The sequence below is a fragment of the Macaca thibetana genome, chromosome 2 (assembly GCF_024542745.1).
Source record: "Macaca thibetana thibetana isolate TM-01 chromosome 2, ASM2454274v1, whole genome shotgun sequence".
NCBI lineage: Eukaryota > Metazoa > Chordata > Mammalia > Primates > Cercopithecidae > Macaca > Macaca thibetana.
The window spans coordinates 119,533,421-119,551,581 of NC_065579.1; the positions used below are offsets into that span (position 1 = coordinate 119,533,421).

Consider the following 18,161-nt stretch of genomic DNA (forward strand, 5'->3'; position numbering starts at 1 on the left):
TATGATTGGCCAGGCCTACTTTTTATGTTCATTCCTACGGCTGCAGGGCCATGTCCTGCGATTGGCAGCTCCTCAGAACCACATGGAGTGGAAGAGCTGTCCCTAGAAATAGGGTGCTTGGTATTCTGAGAGGTAAGTAGAAAAGACAAAAAAATGACAGGTATTTACCATATCATCCCATTCTGTCTTTGTTACCAGGATACGCACATCCTCTGACCCTCTTTCACTTTAACCCATGACCTCTGCTTCCCATTAAATATTTTCTGGAATAATTCTTATAAACACAGACCTTTTAAATCCTGCCTTAAAATCCCACTTGATCTCATTTTCACATTTAAAGAAATCCATCCTAGAAGTTATAAGTAAATAAAAAACACTTTGTATTTACTATAGTTTGGTTTGGAAAAAAAACTTCAAAATTACTTTTGTAGAACTCAAAAGAACATTCCAATACCAACCATTCCTCCTTTTGAAAGTTCCAAGATGCATGAAGGCTGCTCTCAAGGCCACTCACCTGCCTGCTCAAATACTGACAACCATCCCCTTCAAATGGTCCCACTTTTAATTTCCCCTTTAATAGTTCTATTTCTTTTACCCTACCATTTACTCTTTGACCTTTCTAGAGTAATGAGCTACAATCTCCTGACCACTTACAGTGATTATAATAATAAAAACTAAGAAGTTGGTTATCAAGCCAGCAACCTGTTAGGCAGAGCAGAAGAAATGGTGGGCCAAGCAGGCAAAGTCAGTTTTTTCATAGCAGGTGAGGGAGGGAGGGGTCTGTGAATACTCACATGCTGATGTATTTTCCCTGCAATCTCCCTATCACTTAAAGTTCAGACAGTTGGCAAAAGCCACTTATTTCACAAACTCATTCATAACAAGGCAGGGTTACCAAAGCACAGATGCTACACAATGAAATAGCTTTGTAGTCAAATAAATCTGGGAAAGGCTTCCCATCATATCCCTCGATTTGAGGTTTATGGTGTACCTGAAAGACTGACAATTTTTACAGTGAAGGCGTATGTTTCTCTTGTTTTACCTGTCATTCCAAAAACACACTTGTTAATAGAACTCTTCATGACAACACCCATTAAAAGTCTTAGGAATATACTTTGAGAATTGTACCACCAAGAGATTTGTGGCTACTAATGCCATCTCTGGGAGAATTTTTGCTTTTTTCAGAAGCCTGGCTCAAACATCAAAGCTCTAATGATGGAGATGTTGGGCAAGCAGCCAGCCTGTGGTAGGTACTTGGAAAGATAACTTTTTGATATGTCGTCTTCTGCGGCCTCTATTTGGTTTGGACTTGCTCTCCATACACCACTGCTGACTTTCTGAGCACTATACATTGGAGAAGAATAATTTTGGTTCCATTGAAAGGCCTCTCTTTCATCAAACCAGTGTGGTGCTTTTACAGCTCTCATTGCTCCATGGGGCTATGAGCAGTTTTCCTATCAAAGGCACCAGGTGCTGTCTGTGTTTCTGGGACCTTCTCCAGTACCTGTGTCTGTTAGTCCCCTTGAATGTGCTGCCTCCATTTTGCTACTTCTGATTGAGAACCATGGGCTTCAGGCTGGGTTTCCATCTCTCTGCCTTGCCACATTAGACTTGATGCTATATTCCAGAGTTTCAGTCCCAACCCAAAACCTATTCTCATATGCCTAAACTACAGGTCAACCTCACCCTATTAAATTCAGCTCAGGGTTGAGCTTTTAACCCACCACTTGTCTGCAAGAGAAAAATAGAAGTTCGTTTCCTTCTGTTTACATTATTTCTGAAATTTCTGAAATAGAAGGAAAAATGTAAATTATGGAAATAATTAAGAAAATAATGTAAATTATTTCCTTCTATTTAGATTATTTCTGATATCTACAACATTTCAGAAAATTTTAGCTCTTTGCTCAAACTTGGTGCTTTCTACTTGCATTATAGTGTGCACAATATATGCGTATGAATGACCTAAATCCCCGCCCCACTGCCTCACATCTCAAGCTTCTTCAGGACAAAAAAATCTATATCTATTTTTCTCCATATCTCCCTAATACCTGGGTAATGTCTTTTGCAGGTAGTAAGCACTTAACAAATGCCTATTAACTGAATCAATAAGAGAATAAATAATCTTACATAGCACGTGGATGCTTTGGGGGACTAACAGAAAAGACAAAATATTTATAAACTTAATCTATTAAATCTTGTTAATTTAGAATTCCCTAATCCAAAAGTGTATTAGTCTTTCTGACACTGCTATAAAGAACTGGTCAAGACTGAGTAATTTATAAAGAAAAGTTTTACTGACTCACACTCCCACATGGCTGAGGAAGCCCCAAGAAACTTAAATCGTGATGGGAGGGGAAGCAAGGACCTTCTTCACATGGCTGCAGGAGACAGAACAGCCTGTGAGAGCTTTTCTCAGGAAAAATTACGATTTATAAAACCATCAGATCTCATGAGAATCTACTCACAATCACAAGAATAGCATGGGAGCAACAGCCCCCATAATCCAATCACTTCCCACCAGGTCTCTCCCTCAACACCTGGAGATTATAAATTCAGGATAAGATTTGGGTAGGGGCACAAAGCCAAAGTATATCCAAAAGCTATGTTGATTCCCAGAGCATGGTGATTTTCCCTTCTTCCCCCTACCTTTGAGTACGTCTGGCATTGTCTGGAAATATATTTAGTTATCAAAACTAGGGTGGGGATGAGGAAGAACAGAGCTACTGGCATCCAGAGGGTTGAAGCCAGAAATGCTGCTCAACAGCTTACAGTGCACAGGACAGACACCCTGCCCCCAAAAAAGAATTATATGTCTCCAAAGTCAATAGTGCCACTACTAAGAAACCCCACCACAGAGTCAAGAAAAAGTCCACCTTTCCACTGCCCAGTAACAAAAGCTTGCTAAAGAAATGAATAGCCTAAAAAGATTGCAAAACAGAATTCAAGCTTTTTCAAATGCTTCAAGTCACCTGGTTTGCTTTCATCAGAGAACGGTCTTTATTATTATCTTTATTCCACTGTAATCACCCAGAATGCTTTGCTCATGTTCTCTGCTGGACCAATTGGTAAATTGAATCGCTTAAATGCATTCTCTTCTTAGTGGTGCTTTTGTCTATATTACAGAGTAGGAAACAAATTTAATTCCCTAGTCATAGGACAAATATTTACCACAAACAATAGCATTTCAACAGTTTGAATCTTTAACTGCCAGAGTGGCTGTTATACAAGGGATTGTAAGCACAAATGCTCAGCTAGTATTTAAAGACCCAACTGCTCATAAGCCAGACAGCACATGCACAAATTACCGTTTTCTTCACTTGACAACTGCTGTTTTTATCTTGACACATCCACTTAAAAATTATTTCTGACAAGAATCTTAACAGCTTTAAATCAGTCTAATTAAAGGTAATACATTTTTGCTAGCAAAGCATTTGAAATTATACAGTATTGCACAGTTCACTTTTAAAATCAAGCTACTGGGTGCATTAGTAAAGACAAAAACACCTCCAGTGACATATGGTCTTCTATCGAAGGAAAACATTTCCAATACTTTATGGAAGTTTCTAACAGCAAGGTTGTAGGAGGCAAAAAATGCTTAGAGAGTTTTTCTGTAGTGAATTAGCACCATATCCTGGAATGTTGCTTTATGTAGATGTGGTGGGCAGCTCTGACAGGGCTTCCAGTGACCTCTGCCTCCTGGTATGCAGGCATCTGTGGAATCCCCTTCCTTTGTGCACAGAACCTACTGACTCAGTTTTAACAAACGGAACATAACACAGGTGATGAGATGTCATTTCCATGATGTCGTTGCAGTCTTACCTGCATCTCGCTGGCTTTCTGTCTCTGTTGCTGGCATTCTCTCTTACCCTCTTGCTAGCTTGCTGCCGTGTTGTGAGCTGCCCGATGGAGATGCCTACATAGCAAGAAACCAAGGGTGGTTCACAGCTTATGAGGAGCTGAAACTCACTCCAACAACCCACAAGGATTGGAAGCCTGCCAACAAACACATGAGTGTTCTTAGAAGCGAATCCTCCCCAGGCAAGTCTTGAGATGACCACAGCCCTGTGAGAAACCCAAAGCTAGAGGGCCCGGCTATACGTGGCACCTGATTTCCTGACCCACAGAATCTGTGAAATCGTAAATATGTAGTCATTTTAAGTTGCTACATTTTGGGGTAATTGGTTGTGCAGCAATAGATAACTAATACAAGACATAACCCTGCTATACCAATCTTTATCTCTTTTGTTAATTCCTTCCTTACACAAAAGACTCACCTCTCCTATCCTTTGATGTATACTTTTCTTATCATTCCACCAGCTCTAAAACTGAACTCTGCATCTTCTTACCCACACACCAGTATTTCTTCCTGACATCTATATTATTCAAAAGCATGCTCCTTTACACTCTTTTCTTCCTCTCCAAAGCTCAAATGAATGGAATGAAAAATGCTACATTGGCCATCTGGATTCAGAGCATTGGTGGCATCATTAACTTCTCCACTTTCCACATTGACAATTCTACACACAGCCACAGTGCCCTCAACCTGTTCCTCCTCTCTCCACAAAGGCTCTCACATGCCTTCCTTCTTATTGTTTCCTTATGTTGGAACGATTGTATTTGTCTAAAGGTTTCTTCTCCAATTCATTTTATACATACAAAGCCAGATTATACCTCCTAACACACCACTTTTCTCATTTTACATGAAATTTTTGCCTAAAAACCTAGAAAATGTTCATTCATGTTTGGAAAATCACCTTTGATTATTACATTCACTCTGACATTGCACCTAGCATGCCAGTTTTCATCTCTTTTGTGTTCAGGGCCTTATGAAAACTTGACTCATAAGGTTCAGAATTTCCAAGTCTCACAGCAAAGTAAAACACCATAGCCAATTTGATATAATAAATCCGTCAGGGTTGTTGTTGCAGGTCGGGTCAAGAAGTAGACAGTGAGATGGAGATTATTAGCATGAGAAAAGATTATTAGGGGGTTCTTCAAGATTGACAGTGGTCGGGAAAGGGAAGGCCAGAGGAAGAAGTTGGAGAAGATGCAATCACAGCAAATGCCTCAGCCTTGGAACACAATTCTTGTTCATAAGAGCCTAAAATGGAAAACAATACAAAGCTGCATCAACAAAATAAACTGTAGTATACTGAGACAAGGAACACTATGTAGTAATAACAAAAAAGGACTACCATTAAGCTCAACAACATGGGTGACTTTCACAGATGCAATATTAAGCAAAAGCATCAGACACAAAAGAATAATTACTGTATGATTCCATGTACCTGAAGTCCAAGAGCTACAAAACTAATCTATGGTGATAGAAGTTATAATAGTGGTTTCCTCTTAAGGAAAAGGGGTTATTGACTGGGAAGGGTCATGAGGGAATCTTCTAGGAATGGGGTCTGAATATATTCTATATCTTGATCTTTGCTGTGGTTATATAGGCGTGTATATATATGTAAGAATTTCTCAAATTCTACACTAAATATTTGTATACTATAATATATGCACATTATAACTTTTTACTAAGGGAAACATAAGTGTTGGCCTGAACAAAACAACAATTATCTCAAACAGAAATGTATTCATCTTCCTTGGAAGACTAGCTAAAACCACAGTAGGTTTGGGAGATTTTATTTTATTTTTTTTGTTTGTTTGTTTATGTGTTTTGAGAGAGACAGGGTCTTGCTCTCTCACCCAAGCTGGAGTGCAGTGGTACAATGATGACTCACAGTAGTTTGAACCTCCCAGGTTTAAGCAATCCTCCCTCCTCAGCCTCCTGATTAGCTGGGACTACAGGTGCACACCACCACATCCAGCTAATTTTTAAATATTTTGTAGACACAGAGTCTTCCTATGTTGCCTAAGCTGGTCTCAAGCTCCTGGCCTCAAGCAATCTTCCCACCTAGGTCTCCCAAAGTGTTGGGATTACAGATGTGAGCCACCATGCCAGGCCAAAATTTTTAAAAATGCTGTGTTTCTTCCCAAATTTTCAAAATAAATGTTCACAACTACATAGCTGTATGTGTACCTCTACTCATAAAATATAGAACACATGCCAATAGGAAGAGAAGGCACCTGCATGTTGACGCTAGCAATCTCTGGCCACTTTAATTGTAGGCAACTTTAATTTTTTTCTATTTGATTTTCTAAAATTAACATTGATTATTATTTGTATAAGAAAAAGAGTGATTACTTTTTAAATGCATTATCATTCATTGAGGAACAAACTAAAAGAAAAATGCAGTGCTGAAAGTGAGGTTGTAAACACCGTAGTCCCTGAGAGTGTGTGTTAAACATCAGAGTGAAAAAGGGTATCTTTTTCAGGACCAACATGAGACTGGACAGGGGTATAGAAGACCCATGGGGGAAAGGTGCCATGTTAAAAACAAGCTGCAAATGACCCTGGCCGCAGTGACGATACATTTAAATGGGAATGTCCAGTTGGGAAGGAACACAGCATAACTGCTGACAGTTAGGAATTTCTGGCAAGACACAGGTAAAGACAGAGGAGCTGTCCCAGTAACATGGCTCTGATTTCTTTCAAGGCCAAAAAAGAGCCCAATCCTCTGACAAAGACTAGCTCTTCCTGTAGTGGTAGCCACCGATGCTGCTTGAAGGACAGGCTAGAGAGATGTAAAGCAAGAAAGCCTCTCAGTTCCTTACAGATGCCAGAGTAACGGGACATCAACCATGTTGCCTGGGAATATCCAGAGTACGTCACAGTGGCAGGTAAATAAAAAAGGGTGTGAATTTGTCAGATTTCAAAATCTTCCAGCCACTCTGACTCAGTGACTACTGAAATCATTTCACAATGATCAGATTACTCCCAGAGTCCCTCGTGGAGAAACATCACGTTCTCTGCCAGTCCAACTCAGGAACATGAATCCCCAGGGGCAGCTGAAGGAATACAGACATTTCAATGAAGAGTGTTTATAATACAAGGGAAAAGATTCTTTCTCTCCAAAGGATGCTGAAAGCTCACGAAAAGAAAAATGTTTAATTTCTTTATCACCTAGTAGAAGTAAACTAAGAATTAAAACAATAATTTAAGGATTTATTTTTGAGGAAGGAACAGAGACATGCTAGTGGCTGTGAAAGATACATTTTGCCACTGTGGAAGCAAAGATAGCTTTGTGATCAGAAACACTAGTACTGGCTGCATGCCCATGGACAATTTACCTCTCTATACATCAGCTTCTTCATGTCTAAAGTGGGAGAAAAATACCCATCTCATAGACTATTGTGAGGAGTAAATGCAAATAACATATATTATGTGCACTTAGTGCAAAGCCTGGCAAGTACCAAGCACTCAGTAATATATGTCACATGATCCATGCTGTTGTCACAGTTATGGACAATTCTCACTACAGCCTCTTTCTAAATTTCATTCCAGTCTCACACCAGCTACAAAGTCTTCTTTTCATGCCTCGTATTGCATGCTCTTATTTCAAGGATAGTGTCTAACTCTATAAAAAGTGTACATAACAAGATCTAACCCAAGCCAACAGGCACAATAAGGCCACCATAAGTGAAGGTGGTATAGTACATTGCAAACCCAGATAGAATGAAGCCCAGCTAAGTCAGAATTATGTAAAGTCAGCTTGTCTGATTTTTCCCACTGTGGAGACATCAGAATCTTGACTCATAAAGTCTAGTATGATTCACTTGTCCAAGGACCTACATAGGAGAATACCCTGATGTGTTCTTTAATCATAAAACCTGAGAGTCTCATGAAAAACAATGGAACCTGAATTCTATAAGGAAATCTACATTCTATAAAATTTGTAATAAATGACACATAGTCTCTAGCCATTCCTCACTGAGGAATTGGTGATAATCTCTAAACAATGACTTTTTGAGCAAACAGCTCTCATACTCTCTGGTCACAGACAGACTTTTTACTTTCTGCTTAAGCATTTGCTATTAATAAAAGTATAATGTCACCATTGAAGGGGTGGACTGTGATGTCAGACTGCCTGCAGTGCTAAACCCAGTGCCGATATTTGATAGGTGCGCAACTTGGGTACATTGTTAGCATCTTTTTTTTTTTTTTTTTTTTTTGAGACAGAGTCTCACTCTGTTGCCAGGCCTGAGTACAGAGGTGCGACCTTGGCTCACTGCAACCTCCAACTCCCTGGTTCAAGTGATTCTTCTGCCTCAGCCTCCTGAGTAGCTGGGATTACAGGCAGGTGCCACCATGCCCAGCTAATTTGTGTGTTTTTAGTAGAAATGGGGTTTCACCATGTTGCCCAGGATGGTCTCGATCCCCTGAGCTCGTGATCCGCCCACCGCGGCCTTCCAAAGTGCTGGGATTATAGGCGTGAGCCACCGCGCTGGGCCCATTGTTAGTATCTTAATTTTGTTTCAGTCTTATCAAAAGTAAATGGTATTGATAATAGTATCCGTGTCAGAAAGTGGTTGTAATCCTTTATCATAAATAAGTTTATTGATGATAAGGTAAACCATTTAGTGCCTGGCACACAGCAGGCAAATATTTAGCTATTTTTACTAATTTTTAATCATTGGATTAATTCTATTAACTTTTTACTTATATTCATTTCAGAAATTTCAGAAAAAAAGTGGAGGGGAGAAAGTTTTAAACCTTCTGCTATGGAACATCTTGAAAATGGCCACTTTAAACATTTTGGAAAAGTTTTCTTCTAAAATATACAATTTCACAATTAATAGCAAAGTATATATGATATTTTATAAGCTAATTTTTTCCCATCTAGCCAGCAATTATGGGGTAAGGAGTGATGTCATATTTTTCACTTATTCATACTTTATGGGAAAAATCTTTGTCATTATATAGTCTTCTAAACATTATTGTGCCTTATGCAGAATACTACATTGCATAGGAGTATTTCTTTAACCATTCCTCTATTACTGGCTATTTAGGTTTCCAAATTTTACTATTTTTTTAAAAAATGGTGGAACATCCCTGAAACTTTAATGCTTGTGCAGGTCTATGATCTTTACTTTAAGATAAATTCCTGGGAGTGGAATTTGTGATACTCAAAAGGAATAAACATTATTGAAGCTTTTGATCTGTTTACTGGGTTTCTATTGGGATGCACTGCTTCCCCAAAATGCTCTTTCAAATTCTGATTGGAAATATGTGATGCTACAGTTCTTTGTCTCTCTAAGCAATAGGATCTCTCATCGGTTCCCCTATAAGATATACATTCTCAGCCGGGCGTGGTGACTCACGCCTATAATCCCAGCTCTTTGGAAGGCCGAGGCAGGTGGATCACAAGGTCAGGACATTGAGAACATCCCGGCCAACATGGTGAGACCTTGTCTCTACTAAAAATACAAAAATTAGCTGGGCATGGTGGTGCACACCTGTAGTCCCAGCTACTCGGGAGGCTGAGACAGGAGAATCGCTTGAACCCAGGAGGTGGAGGTTGCAGTGAGCAAATATCACGCCACTGCACTCCAGCCTGCAGACAGAGTGAGATACCATATTAAAAAATCAAAAAAAAGATGTACATTCTCTTCTGTGTGGCAATGGAAAGGCTTTTAAAACTCTCCCTGATTTAAAAAAGAATCCTTTCCTGTTGTCTTTGAACTGGAATCGAACTATGCAAATACATGAAATCCACAATACTTACTGTGCCACCTCTGGCAATAGCATCCCTAGGGGTTATCTTTTGTTCACTTGGAGATCAATATTTTATGTATTTCATTTTGGATGCTCAAGTAGAGTAAACAGCTTCATTTCTCCTCTTGCCCATTTCTCCACTTTTTTTTTTTTTTCACATTCTGGACTGGTGTGTTACTTTCTTTATAGGCAAAAAATAAATATAAACACATGAAATCTCTAAACTCCAACCCACTTAAAGACTGGTGCATGTGTCAAATTTCCTATGGTGTCCCCTTGCAGTTAAAAGCAATCTCAATGCCTTACCCCAACATTCAAACATAAGATCTAGCCGCTGCCTAACTCTTCAACTGTGCCTATGCCTCTCTCTCTCCTTTGCGTACCAAATTACAGTTATGCTAAACATTATGCAGTTCATTGAACATTCCAAGTACCTCCTGACACTAGGCTATTCCTGAGCTGTTCTCTCTACCAAAAATGCTTTTGTGCTCCTCCTTGTCATTCAGATCACATTCGGATGCCACCTCCTCACCATCCTTGCCTGCCCACCCAAATTTAAGCTGCCTCTCACTCATCCTATCGCACATTACCCAATATAAGTCTTTGCAGTGCATTTGTCATGCTCTGATCTTATATATTATCAGAGTCCTTGGACTGTTTTCTTCCCAGCTGTATTCCTGGGAACTAGTGCCTGGCATGTCGTAAGTGCTCCATAAATACTTACTGAACACTTTTGTTGAATGGATTATGAAAAATTTACTCATTATATCCTGCTGAAAATCTCCAACAAAACTTAAGTTCTGTAAGGAGGAAGAGAATTGTTGTAACGAGAATAAGGCGAACCTCTGTAAGAAGAATGAATGTCTGTTATACATATACCCTTACTTAGGAAACCAATGGTGAACAGAACTATGGATACTGGATAACAGGAGAAAAGTGTAGGGACTTTAAAGTGGCAAAGAAACTCCTTTTGGTTGTGAAAAACGAGTGGATGGAGACAGAGATAGGAGTTGGAGAAAAAGAGAGAAAGGAAAGCGAGAAAGATAAAAGGGAGGAAGGGAGAGAAGGAGATAGAGAAAGAGAATTCAAAGCGAGTCTTTGAAATGCTATGTGGCTGAGATCTTGCAGAGGCACAAGCCACATGTCAAGGGCTTACAGAAAATGAGAATGATGTATTATAGGGCCAGGCAACCAAGGAGAGTTTCAAGGAGGAATATGAACTAAGCTTGTAGAACACGTGAATTTTTTTTCCTAGTAGAGAGAGAAAGAAAAGAAAGCATAGTCACACCTCAGCAAAGGTAAGTAGAAAGAAAGTGCATGGCTCACTCAGAGAAATGGCAGGTCATTTTGTGGGACTGAAGGAGAGGTACAGAAGGAGACATGGAAGGAATTCTCACTGCTAGCACTTATATATTTGGCACACTCATTCCCCAAGAGTAGTTCCATGGCCTGGCCCGTTCTAACTGGTAGCAAGAAGAGAGGGTAATCACGTAACACATGTTCTCATTAGTCTCCCCTTTCATTTATCTTTCTCTTTTTCTCAACATCTGTAATTAGACACAATTCACATACCATAGAATTCATCCACTTGAATATATGATTCATTTTAGTATATTTGTAGAGTTTTGCAACCATCAACACTAATTCCAGAGCACTGTCATTGCTCCCCCCAAAAAACCCATAACCATTATCAGTCATCCCTCATCCCCACCCCCAAACCCCTGACAAACTCTAATCAACCTTTTGTTTCTATGGATTTGCATATGCTGGACATTTCATATAAAAGGAGTCCTGTACTATGTGGTCTTTCCTGATTGGCTTATTTTAGTTAGCATAATATCTTTAAGGTTCATCTAAGTTGTGATATATATCAGAACTTCATTCCTTTTTATGACTGAATAATATTCCATTGTGTAGATATACCACATTTTATCTGTCCATTTATCAGCTGATAAACATTTAGTTTACTTCTACTTTTAAGCTACTTTGAATAATGCTGCTATTAGCATTCATGTGCAAGTGTTTAATTGTCCTGGGTATATACATAGGAGTAGAATTGGTAGGTCATATGGTTAACTCTATGTTTACCGTTTTGATGAATTGCCTGTTTTCCAAAGCGGCTGCACTATTTTACATTCTCACTAGCAATTCCTCCATGCCCTTGCCAACACTTACTATATGTGTCATTTTGATTACAGTCTTCCTAGTGGGTGTGAAGTGATATCTCACTGTGGTATCTCATTATAGTTTCGATGTGCATTCTCTAATGACTAATGATGTTGAGCCTCTTGGGTTGCACTTACTGGCTATTCTATTCTGCCCAATCTATTCTTTACCAGATAGCAAAATTATAGTCTTTAATCTGTAGCTGGACTCAATACCCCCTTGCCCAGAACTTTACAAAACCTACCCATCATATTCAGACTAAAGCCCAAATCCCCCTCACATATACTAGGCCCTGCATAATGTTACAACTTACAGTTATTTTACTAATTGGCATGTCCTCATTTTGGGGTATGTGTCAGTCTTCCCATTCAGAAGGTCAGAAATAATATCTGTCTGTCCTGCATGAATTTCCATGCCTAGAACAATGTCTCCCATATGGTAAAACAAATGCTTATCAAACGCAAGAAAAATCAGGAGATTTAAAAAATATTTTCTCCCAAATATAGCTAGATAATATACAATAATTTGTTAATGAAAAGTGACATACACATGTGTCCTTCATTTATTTCAATGAATAATAATGGTATATTAACTCCTCTCATAAAAAAGTGTGTACTAGCAGATCTAGAAGTAGAAGTAGAGAATGTAATGAAAGTAGACATACTTATTGTAGTTCATTTAATTCAGTCACAGTCTCCAAAATGTACTGTCTGCTGCTGCGATATTTCAACACACCTAACTCATATCCACACGCTGTACATTTGCCACTCAGCTATATATATATATATATATATACACACACACACACACACACACACACGTATATACATATATACTTTTTTTTTTTTTTTTTTTTTTTTGAGACGTAGTCTTGCTCTGTCGCTCAGGCTAGACTGCAGTGGCGCAATCTCGGCTCACTGCAAGTTCTGCCTCCCTGGTTCATGCCATTCTCCTGCCTCAGCCTCCCAAGTAGCTGGGACTACAGGTGCCCGCCACCACTCTCGGCTAATTTTTTGTATTTTTAGTAGAGGCGGGGTTTCACTGTGTTAGCAAGGATGGTCTCGATCTCTTGACTTCATGATCCACCTGCCTCAGCCTCCCAAAGTGCTGGGATTACAGGCGTGAGCCACCGCCCCTGGCCTCAGCAATATTTTTTTAAAAAAAGAATAAGTAAATCGGGTAATAGCTCTATTACCATTCTGTAGATAAATAATGCAGGTTTTATTGCATAGTTTGGTATTGATATGTGTTTATTCTGATTCTATTAACAATGAGTATGTACCAGCCAATGTGAGCCTGTGTTTTAATGTATTCCATGGACATTGTGATTCTGCTTTAAGTGATCCTTTTGTTCAATAAAACGTAAAAGTCATTTTCAATATGCTATAAGGTTTAAGTTTCTTTGGGGTTATGAGGTTGCCATTGCCATACTGTAAGAAATTAGTTTAAAGTGATTGGAAGTTAATAAAGAAATTATTCATGCCATGTGTTACTTAAAATGAAAAATCATCAATTTGATGGCTTGTGATCTTTTACATGGAAAACAACTTTCTTCATTTGCATTTCTAAATACATGACTTTGGACATTAAAAACAAAATAAGGAGTAGTTTCCACCCAATCCTCGCCGACCTATTCCTTCCCAGAGCACACTTTTCTACATATTTGTCTCCAAGAACTCACCACATTCTTGGATGATTTAAACTCAAGTTTTATCTCCCCCATAAAAATTCTAATCAGTCCACTCTATCTTATCTTCCATTCCTCCACTTCTTTCCAGCCTCTCTGTTGCCACTGTGCTCTTTCTTTCCTGGACAACTACAGCCACCATAGTTCTGCGCCCCCACCTCCAGTTGAGCTCTCCTCCAGGCCATGCTGCACCAGCAAGTCAGATCATGCCACTCCCCATCTTTGGTAATGAAGGGACTAATGAATTATCGACTACCCAGAGAGAGAGAAGTAGTAATTCTAATAATTGTCTTCTCATGCATAAAGCATTTGTTCATATTTTCAAAACCTCATTTTGATGAGGATAGGTGGGAATTATTATTATTATTGTTATTTCCATAATTTTTACATTATTTTATTGTGTAAATTTTTTTTATTTTACACATGGAGAAATTGAATCTGGGGCATTGGGATGATTAGCTCAGGGTTACATGGACAGCTGGAAGACAAACAGAGCCAAGATTCTAATTTGGAATTTCGAATTCCCTGTCCTGTGCACTCTTCCCGTGGCAATGTGTTTTCTCTGCTGCCCCTCCTCACACACACACACACACACACTCACACACACAGGCATGTGCATGTGCACACACCAAGGAAAAAGATTGAAGGTGCCTAATCTGTTGCAAAACAAACCTAAAAGCTATTTATGTTTTTCTGTATTAATACAGAGGAGCAATTGCTTGAAAACCTGTGATAGCAAAACTGTACAAGTGGGAGATTATTTCATTTCCAAGATATAACCAATCATGCTGTCCCCAGAACCGCCCGAGAAGAAACTCCCAATCTGAGAACAGGCACACGGCTCGAATTATCAGAAAAGTCGCTGAGATAAGACATGCATGATCTCCTTCCTAAAGAGGTACCTCAAATTAATGTTCAGCTGAGTGTATCTAGAAAATGAGAAAGATTAAAATCCTCCCTGACACTTTTCTTCCTTTCAAGAAAATTATTCTATGAGACAGAGCTCTTCATAAGGCCTATTTTTCTTGTAGCCCACAGCAAGAACTTAAAACACAATAAAAGAGGGCTCTGTTGGATGGGTCAAAGAGGTTAAAGCCAAGAAAAGAGACTGGAGAACACTTTTTAAACAAAAAATTAAGAATTATAGGGCATCTTATACCACATAATATATGTTAGAACAGAAAACTGGCAAGGTACATGGTGCCTTGAGACTATTTCACTGTGACATCTTATTTCTTATAAACCATCTTAATCTCCTTTCTCATCCAGGACAAGAATGACAGCCACATCATCTGGAGAAGGCAGCCAGGGAAGTACTCAAGAGAAAACACTTCTGTGGGTGACTTGAAGAAACTGGTCACCATATGGTACATTTTCTATAACCCTGGTCAAAATAAGCTCAGGAACTAATGGGAACTAAAGGGTAATCAAATAAAATTATCCCAGACCAAGAAGCTAATTGCAAAAAATAAAAGGGATGAATCAGGGCTTGAGTCAGAAATAGGGAGTCAAAAGCTCTTCCCAGAGACCACCCTCCTTGTTCTCACTGGTAGATAGCTCCTCTTCCCCCTTCCCTTGACAATTTCTGCTTTGTTAGTGCCAAGCCCCTCCCAATTCAATTCCTCGTGTCTCCTTTGAGTTCTAAGGAATGGGGAGAGGAGGCAAAAAACAGCTTTCAGATGCCAAGTAAGTGGAAACCAGGAGCGCCAATCTGCCAGAACCTGTCTATACCCCACTCCTGACATAAGTCACTGTCTCTTGTATCCCCCACTTTCACCAGATAGAAGGACATCTCTGCCAGTTCTTTAAACATTTCATATTTTTGATTCATTTAGACCTTAAAAACTGTTTATTTCCTCTTTCTGGAAGGTTTTGTTTTTCTTGTTATTGCCAGCTAATCATTCGGGTCTTCACTTAAGCTGCAATTCTCCACCTACCTTGATCCTGCCCCCTCCCACCAGAGCAGATCAGCTCACTTAGCCATACTCTCATGGTACCTATCACAGAAGCAAAAATCGTTAACAAAGTCATCATAATTATTTATTGTTTGTTTACACTATTAGACTGGACACTCCTAGAGGGCAGTAACGTGATCTCCTTTTCCTCACTCCAGGAATCCCAGTGCTTAACTCACTGCCTGGCACGTGAGTGTTTGGTAAAAGTTTGTTGTTCCTTTTGCTACTGGTCACCTTCCAAAATCTCTGCATTACATCATCTCTCAAATTGCAGCTCAGGGAAGACTGACTTGGAAATGAAACACAAACAGAGGGAGGCTGCCAGACACTAGTGACTAAGATACAGCAGGGCTGTTCACCCTCCATAATAGCCTACCGCATCAACATGTACTACCTTCCCTCCTATTCCATAGTCAAAAATCTTGGAATCATTCTTTCATTCTTGATGCCTGCACTCGTCTTTCCCTCACCTTACACCTAACCATCACCTAGGACTGTCTATTGTTATTTCCCATCAATTGATTACCAACCACTGTACTAGCTCCCTGTCACCATACTAGACAAAGCCACCATTCTCTCCTAGAGATAGCCTACTCCTGTCTCACTGCTTCCTTCTTGCTCTATTCCCCTCCATTCTCCACTTAACAGCCAGAATGTCCCTTGTGAAACACCTACCATGTCACAGCACTGCCTTCTGTTGATGTTCCTTCAATAACTTCCCGTGGCTCTTAGTATAATGAGCAAAAGCCCTAATCAATCTGTGAGGCCCTCGCAGAGATGCCTACTGTGCATGTAGCTCATCTGCCTCGAATGGAGCCAGTTCCCCATGTGCTCAGCTGCACTGGCCCTCTGACTGTCCTGTGGGCCCTGCCAAGCCCTTGGTGTCACATGGCCTTGTGATCACTGCCTCCATAGTCTACAGTGTCCTCTCACACCCTTCTCTCATCCATTAACCCATGCTCCTTCTAAAGATCCTAGCTCAGTTGTTCTGCTGGGAAGAATCTTTTTATCACATGCCTTCTCCCAGTCTAGAGCCAGTTTCATTCCTTTACAGGACTTAAATATATTTCTAATTGTTTCTTATTATGCACTCACTCAGTAGAATTGCTAAGAGTAATGCTTATCTTTTGAACCAAACTCTAAATTCCTGGATAACAGAGACTTGATAATGCTTGCAGTTTTATCTTCACCATGTAACACAGTGCCTGGCACAGAAAAGGCACGAAGTAAACTCTTGTTAATGGACGGATGGATGGATGGATGGATGGATGGATGGATGGATGGATGGATGAATTAATGAATAGTCTGGACTGCCATTTGTCTATCCTCTAAACCAGGAATTACAAAATCCCCACAGGGGCCAAGCAGGTAGAAAAATGTGTGAATTATGCTAGGGGTTATTAAAAAGGAGTCGTAGAGCATGCAATGAAATTTTCAAATTTCTTTTAAACCCTAGGTTGTGGACCAAGCTTCACTTTTTTGCAGCTTTCTGTTCCAACAAGTTACTCCCCCCAGATCCCACCTATTTTAAAAGCAACTCCCAGAGAAAGAAAGGCTTGACAGCCAACAGATGACCACCACATTCTCTCCCACAAGTCGTCTGATTTCAAAAGGCAAGTTCTGTTCACAGGAAGGAGAGTATCCATACAAGTCCAAGTTCAGTGAGAGGGACTGTCCTGTAACCTGGAAGCCAAGGACTGGAATGCCCTCATTCACTTATTCTGATTCATAAAGTTTAAATTACTAAAAGAGGTTAACAACTTCAACATGTGGCATAATCCAGCGATTCATTTGTTCAAATAAGAGAAAAAAGTTTAACTTTGTAACAATAATATGAACATAAAAACATTTCCTGGGACCAAAAAAAAAAATGTGGCTTTGAAATTCTGCCTTTTATCTTCCTGGGAAAAGCAAGAGCTTACAAACTGGGGTGGGGGGAAGGTTTCTTTTTGGTAAACTCATAGGCCTTTGGCCACTGCTTCCCTTCCACCTCAATTGTTTTCTTCTGATCTATGCATTGACCATGTAGAAATGTTCAAATGAAAGCACCCGGTCATTTTTACTTATCTTTCTTATTTTTCTAGAAAGAGGCCTTGATATATTCTAGTTTCACAAGTGATTTTGCTAGATTTTTGCCGTTACGAATCTGTTTCGCTTTAACTGCAAACCACCTGATTCTGATTTTCCCTAGCCATAAATCTGAATTTTTACTACATTTTATCTGAGATTCACAACAGATGGGCTATGAACCAAGAAAAATACAATGGGAGGAAAGAAAAGATAAAATTATTGGGCAACGACTACACAGAAGATGGACCAACCCTGAGACAGGATATAAAGGAGGGTGAAGGGGGTAGTCCCAGTGAAGTAGAATGAGGAAAACCATTTTCTTCATAAAACTATAGAAACAGCAGTGTTTACCTTTAGTAACACTTCTGTTGCTACCCAGAAGAAGAGAAGGTATCTTGGCGTTTTATCAACCATATTTTTATGTACTGCCATCAAGAATTTCTTTTCACTGCCTCCATATATTTCTTAGTCAGGCAACCATTTTTAATGATACTAAATCCATCTACTCCCATATATCTGGCCCAACACAACTCAATCAGACATTTTTTTAAACCAGCCCTATGAAAAGATGTTTTGAAAAGCTAATGACCAACCAAACCTGAGTATAGCCATCCAAACATTTTAGTCAAAGGACAGGTTAGAGAAGAATCACTTGACTAAAGAAATGCTT

The 18,161-nt window shown here is 39.5% G+C and overlaps 1 long non-coding RNA gene across 1 annotated transcript; it reads left to right on the forward strand.

Moving 5' to 3' along the window:
* The first annotated feature begins 15 nt into the window (after positions 1-15).
* LOC126948849 (uncharacterized) lies at positions 16-17,342 on the forward strand. The gene is made up of 4 exons (XR_007723543.1): positions 16-132; positions 14,174-14,364; positions 14,736-14,833; positions 16,878-17,342. It is a non-coding gene; the product is annotated as an uncharacterized LOC126948849 (long non-coding RNA).
* The last annotated feature ends 819 nt before the right edge of the window (positions 17,343-18,161 follow it).